Source organism: Bison bison, unplaced genomic scaffold (genome assembly GCF_000754665.1).
Source record: "Bison bison bison isolate TAMUID 2011002044 unplaced genomic scaffold, Bison_UMD1.0 scf7180017864167, whole genome shotgun sequence".
Classification (NCBI taxonomy): domain Eukaryota; kingdom Metazoa; phylum Chordata; class Mammalia; order Artiodactyla; family Bovidae; genus Bison; species Bison bison.
The window spans coordinates 4,020,532-4,027,648 of NW_011494739.1; positions in this window are offsets into that span (position 1 = coordinate 4,020,532).

Consider the following 7,117-nt stretch of genomic DNA (forward strand, 5'->3'; position numbering starts at 1 on the left):
GACCCCCAACCTCCCTGGGCGAGACGGCGGTGGCAGGGGAGTGTCTGCGTGGGCTTCTGCACCTGCCCTCACGACCCCCAACCTCCCTGGGCGAGACGGCGGTGGCAGGGGCGTGTCGGCAGTGGCAGGGGCGTGTCTGCGTGGGCTTCTGCACCCGCCCCCACGTAGGGCTCTGAGGTCTTCAGGAGAGATGGTGGGAGGAGGATGGGAGGGCACACAGCTTCCTGCCCCAAACAGTGGAAATGTCTCTGGTATTCAAAACGGCATTTTGTGCTAGAGGTGCTTTTGATTGCTGGGAGACTGTCTTGACAATTTCTGAAGTGGGTGTTAACCTCCCCGCTGTTCTGCAGAGGGGCAAGCGGAGGCCCAGGATGGAACCCCAAAAGGATGGTCTTGCAGGTCTACATCCTGACCACATCCTGTCCTGCCTGGAATCTCTTAGGAGTCTGCCTGTCCTTCCCTTCCATCCCCCTTCATACACAAAGTACCAACCAGGTTCAGAATATAATGAACAAAACTGATACTATCTCCAACCTCTTGGCACTTGGCAACCAGAAGAGAGAGAGATGACACAACTCATTACACAACATTCAACACTATGGATAGGTCTGGAAGGAGAGACCCAGAGAGGGCTCGCAGAGCCCAAACAGGAATGACTAGTCTGGGATGCTCTGCTCCACGCAGGTCCCCTGTAAAGTCTAGATAATCATCATTTCACCAGGCCAGAAGGCTGGCATGCCCAGACCCCGGATGACCTGGAAATCCTGGAAAAGTAAAGATATGGCCCCTCCAGGGACAGTCCTGGGTGACTTTCCAAGCCCCTGACACCAGATCAGATGGTGGTAGTTTGGAGGTGGGGGAAGGAGCTGGAGACAGCGACAGCCTGATGCAAGATACATGTTTGATGCAGACCTTTCCAATGAACAGTCAGCCAGCGCACTGCTAGAGTGAAAAGGACACAACTGTGTGGCCTGAGATTTGTTGGTGCTTCTCCCTAATGAATGGGAATTGCTGTGGTGTCATGGGGAAGAAATCACAGGAGCATGGGCTGCAGGGTCAGGGCACTGAGATGTGAAATCCCAGCAGAACATCAGTTCCTGGCTGTGTGACCTGGAGCAAGTGTCTTACCCTCTCTGATTCCCACTATTTGTATCTGCAAATTGGTGACAGCAACAGCTCTCTTCCAGAGTTGTTTTGAAGATGGAGAAAAATGCGTCACTAGTGCCTGGCACATAATAAGCTCTCCATATCCAGCTAGGAAAGGGAGTGGAAACAAAAATCCATCAGTCACCCTGGAAACAGAAGACAGAAGCTGCTCTGTGGCTCTGGGAAAGCCTGGGGATGCCCCAAACCTTTCTCAGCCTCTCCTGGGGTGCCGAAGCCCCAGCTCCTGTTGGCAAGCCATTCCGGGCCCTTTCCCAGCTTGCCGACAGACACCTCACGGATGCCTGAGGAGGCCCTGGCGAGACCCTGCGGTGTCAGGGTTTGGCTTTGTGGTGTCACCCAAAAGAAAGAGAAGTTGACACGACTTCAGATGCTGGTGGCTCAGAGGCTGAGACTTGAGACAAACCCCCACCCCCTGGAAAAGAAGAATGGAGTATCTATATGATGGCCACCCCCCGACCCCCATACAGTCACTTGTTAAAAATGGAAATGAATTTTCAAAACAAGAGCCTCACACCCACATTCTGAGTCTCTGGGCTGTGAGCTCCCATCTTAAGGAATGGATCCAGTGGGTATCTGAGGTCAGGGTGGTGCTGACTTCAGGGCTGCACACAGCCCCAGAGCCCAGCTTCTGCCTCCAAAGTGGGCTGTGGGCTCCAGGAACCCAGCAGGGGACCCTAAGAGATGTCTGGAGCTTCTAGACCAAGGGCGGATGTGCTGGGGGTTTGCCAGCCAGGGACAATGACACACACAAATATTCAGTCACCTCCACTCTCAAAGTCATGATCCCGCACGGGCCTGTTCATTCCAACATTCCCAGCCAATTCTGGCACCCCAGGCTCAGAGTGGGGAAACCCTCTTCTGAAGGTCTTCTCAACAGGTGATGGGCCAGAGTGTGACTGCTGGGGACAGGACAAGTAGGTCATCAGGCCAAGTCCACCCACTGTCACTGCCGACTCCCAGAAACACACAGTGCAAACAGCAGGCCAGACTCCTCGAGAATCCTCACAACACCCCAGCACACGGGAGCTGTTGTCACCCAGCCTGACAGATGGGCCGAGGGACATGGGACATAGCCAGCATGCTGATACGGGGGCGGAGCTTCCATCCCTCTGGCTCTGAACCCACTGTGGTCCTCGGGCTGGAAAGGGTCTGCAAGCAGGTGAGAAAACAAGAAATAGCTTGTACTTAAAATCCAGGAGTTTTACAACAAAATCTAGCTCGGTCCCCTGAAACTGGGAGATCTGGCCTCATGGGGCACTTCTGCCCTTGGTTCTCTGCAGCTCCGCCCCCCCCACCCCGAGGACAACAAGTTTGCCACCCTGAGCTGTCCTCTTCGGGCCTTGGGAAGCCCCCAAGCAGCGGGTACATCCTTTCTGCTCCACGGGCTCACAAAGATGAACGGGCATGCGGCACACACAGCACCCAGCCCTACCCCAACCAAGGGTACCTCACACGCACACACAGGCACACGTGCATACAACACCTTTTAAAAAGCACAGAATGGGTCCTCAGCCTTGATCTGCTACTCAGCACGTGCACCAAAGTGCCCAAGGCCGGCAGGAGTATAGCTTCCAACACTCAACCTGTCAGAGCTCCTTCTCTTTGTTCAGGATCCCAGGTGCCCAGCTGCCTGCCAACTTCTCTCTGGGTGATAACACCAGAGGAGACAATGCCACGCAGGCCTTCCTGGTGGGGGTCCACCACCAGCACCCTCCTCTCCAACACTTTCTTATGATTTGACAATTGCCAGACCCATAAGCGTTTAAAAACCCTGGCCCTGGGCTAGATGAGGTGGGGCAGGTACATGGAGGCGGGTACTTAGGCACACCTGAGCTGGTTGCTCTGGGATTACTGGGGTGCAAATGGATCTTTCGCATCTTGCAGTCCCAAACGTAAGAAGTGCCTGCCCCACTCCCTGCCTCCAGCCTCCTCTCCTCTGCAGCCTCACCCACAGCTCCATCTCCCTTCTCTTTCGAAGGGAGAGTGCATATATTTGCACAACTCATCAGGGAGGAAGTGTGTGTGCACTTTTTTTCCTTTTTATTTTTCTCACATGCCCAGAAGAAGCTGTAACCATTCCCAACACCAAGAGAAGCTGGTAGGAAAGGCAGAAAGGGCTAGCAGCTGACTATGTGAACCCATATGTGTGCGTGTGTGTTTGCATGCCGAGGGGTGTGTGTGGACACGCACGTGTGTGCTTGTGTATGCATGTGTGCACAAGAGCCACTAGTGGTTCTGTGTTTGGACAAACACTAAGCTCACCCCTGACCTCAGATCACACTAAGCGATGTAGCTGGCTTGACCCAGGCCTCCTGGGAGGCCATGGCCAAGGGCCTGACCTGAGATCCAGTCAAAACTCAGCCTCTTACAGCACCTCAACCTAAAACCCAGGCAGAAAACATGTGGGTTAGAAGTCCCAACTGAGAGGGCCCACGGGTGTAAAAGCTGATGTTGAATCAATAGTTTAACCAGAAACCTGAAATATCTGTTTTCATGGGTGCCTGCGTCTTTCCTGGTGGTAAAAGCAAATTTAAGGCGAAAACCGGAAATTTCATCAAGAAGGAGCTCCAATCTTCCCTGTGTGGCACACAACAGGTGCTCAATAAAGGCTACGTGGATGAGTGGCAGATGCCAACTTGGGCTTCACGGGGACTGATTTCGGAAGGGAACTGATGATCATCTCTGTCCTCTTCCCCCACCCAGTCCCCTTGGAAAAGCCAGTAACTGATTATAACAGTAGTTGTCAGCCAGGGACAATGTGCCTCTCAGAGGGCACCTGCCAAAGTCTGGAGACATTCTTGGTTGTTACAACTTGGTGGGGGAAGGACAATCCTATTCCTGATCTCTAAAGGGTAGAGGCCAGGATGCTGAGTAAAACGCCAACACCCAAGACAACCGTCCCCTTCGTCCCAGCAAGGAACTGTCTGGCCCAGGCATCCTAGAGCCCGGGTTGACATTCCCCGGCATTCAAGTGTTACACATGCATAGCACACGTGCCACACAAACTGCCAGAAAACTGGGCTGTCCTGTGAGCTTCTGAGTCTCTAGTGCTGAAGAAGATTTTCGGGATCGGAGGAGAGGTCAGAGAAGAGGAATCAGGGACTTATGATGCCACTGTTTAAAAAATAAACGCTCCCACATTAGACACTGCTGCAGAGATGCAGGGCAGGGTTAGGGCAGGGGCACCTCCCAGGATCCTCCTGAAATACTGCCACCAGAACCAACAGTTGGTTATTGTCTGGCCCCACAATTCAGCCTGTCCAGAAAGCAGAGTGGGCACCTGGCTGCCCCCAAAAGTCTCAAGCAGAAGCTGGAGGAGAAAGGGGGTGATTTCTAACAGGCGCAGAAGAACTAAAACGAGGTCAAAGAATGCCAAGAAAAATGCAAACGTATACCAGGAGGAATCCTTTCCTCAAAAGTCAGTGCATCCGACTCCTCAGCGATCATCTCCAGTGGGCTGTCACTCGAGCTGGCTGTGTCTGATTCTAAGACCCCTGGCTCATTTACAAAACGGGTGTATTTTTTCAAGGGGTGTGTTCTGGGAACAGTGAATTCCCATCAGACAGCAGCCCTCACCCCTCAAGGCTCAGAAAAGATGGGGGCCCCTGGAGAGTCTGGGCAGTGTCTTGTCAAAGTCAAGATGATCCTCAGAGCCCACCCAATTCCCAGTCTCTCGGGGGCAAAGGAGATGCTGCTGATCTCCAGCCCACAAGGTGAAGGTGGACCCCTACTCTGGGGCCCCCATTCCATAATCAAGATGGTGTGTGCATTCCACGAGTACCTACGTCTAAGCGTTGACTGGGGGCCTGGGCAAAGCTTTTCATTGTCACTTCCCTGCATCTCTAAATTGAGGGTATGAACCCCGGTTGTGAAATCTGGTGCCACTGACGTCCACACCAGGGCCCAGCACTATTCAAGCCAGACTTTGGAGGGGAGAGGTCTCATCTTAAAAGATGGTAGAGTTTGTTTGTTTTTTCAACCATCATGGTCTCCTTTTTCAGATGAGAGAGCTGAGGCCCAGAGAACTTAAGGGACTGCCAAGGGACATCTCTTCATCTCTAGAAGAGGAGCCACCTGGACACTGCCCTTCAGCCCACTTCCAAATCCAACTCTGACCTACTTGAACCCCCAACTCAGGCCATGGGAAATGCACAGTGGCCACTGTCCATTTCTTTCCTTCCTTTCATCCTTCCTTCTTTCTTTTTGTATAAAGAAACTCCAGGCCTTAAAGGCTTCCTCATCAGACCATTTCCGGGAAACCTGATTAGCACTTGCAACAAACTGTTATATTATACCTGCGCTTTAGAGACCGCTTCCCTCCCTGCCCTGGGCTTTCTTCCAGGAAGCAGGGGCCATGTGTAAAAAATACACGGAATATGGTGACTAATGGGCCACCTCGGGGCCAGCTGGAGCAGGCCCGGGTTCCAGGCGCACTAACCTCAAGGGTCCCTCTCGGATGCCGATGCACAGCAGTCACAACAGGCAACGGACTTAACAGCCCCTCCGTGTCAGCCAAGATACTGTCAGGGCTAGTTAGCCCAAGAAGGCACAGAAATAAAAATGAATTTTTTAAAAAGTCCTGAACACAAAGGAAGAAGAGTGGAATGTCTGACTGTGCCCAGCCCTCATAATGGATAAGTTCTGGCTGACACCGCCGACCCCTGGTGGGGCAGGGGGAGCTCCCTAAGGCAGCTTTACAGGAGGGGGAGAAATAAAGCACCACAGAGGGACGAAGCTCTCCAAACGTGTGCGAACATATTTTAATAATATCCTCGTGCATTTCATTAGCCTCCCAAGTTCACAAAGGGCCTTTGGAAGCAATGTGGTTTAGTGCAACTCAATTCCGCAAACGCTGGCTCTGGGCAGGTTCTCCTGGCATCTCGCTGGCCTGGCGTGGGGCAGCTGGGAGGGGTGGGGGGGGCGGAGCAAGGCTTTCAATTCCAGGACTGGAGGGCGGGGAAGGGGGGGCACCGGCAGATGGAAGGACCTACCACCAAAGCCAGCCAGCCTGCCCCAGCCTGGCCGGTCACGGGTTATTTTTACCTCTTGCGCTTCACTGTACAGGCTCAGGGGCCGAAAACTGTGGCAGCCGCCTGCGGAAACTGGCTTATGAGTCACCCAGTGACTGCCCTCGCCTTGGTGGCGGCTGACTCTGGACTCCTGGTCCCAGCTGGAAGGCTGGCCCTTGCAGGGAAGGGCTGTGTGCCACCCCCGCCTGGAGTGACTGGGGGCAAAGACTGGGAATCTAAAGCTCAGAGAGGCAAGAGGTCCCCAAAAGGATGGGCAGGGGTAGGGAGTATAGGCTAGAAGGCAGTCCCCTGGCAGTGGCAGTCAATTCACCACCTAGACCAAAGCCCACATGGGTGGGCTACGGATGTTGGGACTCCAGGCTTATTCCCCTCTCAACTCCTCCGAGTGCAGGGCCAGTCAGCATCAAGCTTCAAACACTCCCCTCCCCACCCTAAGTCTACCTCCCCCTTTCGGAGCAAGGCAGTCCCAAATACAGACAGCCCCAAACTTTGACTCATTTGTAACCACCGTCCCAGCCAGACTGAGCCAAGCTGTCCAGACAGAGGCTATTTATAGGTGCGTCGGGGACACAGACACTCACACAATGACACACACTCAGGATCCACGTCTCGCCAGCGCTGAGCCCTGGACTCGGAAACCTGGACACAAATGGTCCCCAGACCCTCAGAGAGACGCACACACTCAAAAGAGGTACCCAGACCCGGACACAGAGGGACTCAGAGACCAAGAAGACTCGGGCACACACTCCTGGGGCAGCCAGACACACAGAGAGGGAAGCCGAGACCCAGACAGAGACACACAGTCAAAGCACACTCCACGGACGGCACGGAAACCCACTCCCATAGACCGAGACCCACAGCGCCACGCACACTCCAGACACACACCCGGAGCTCCAGACACCGCGCAGGCCAGACAGTGT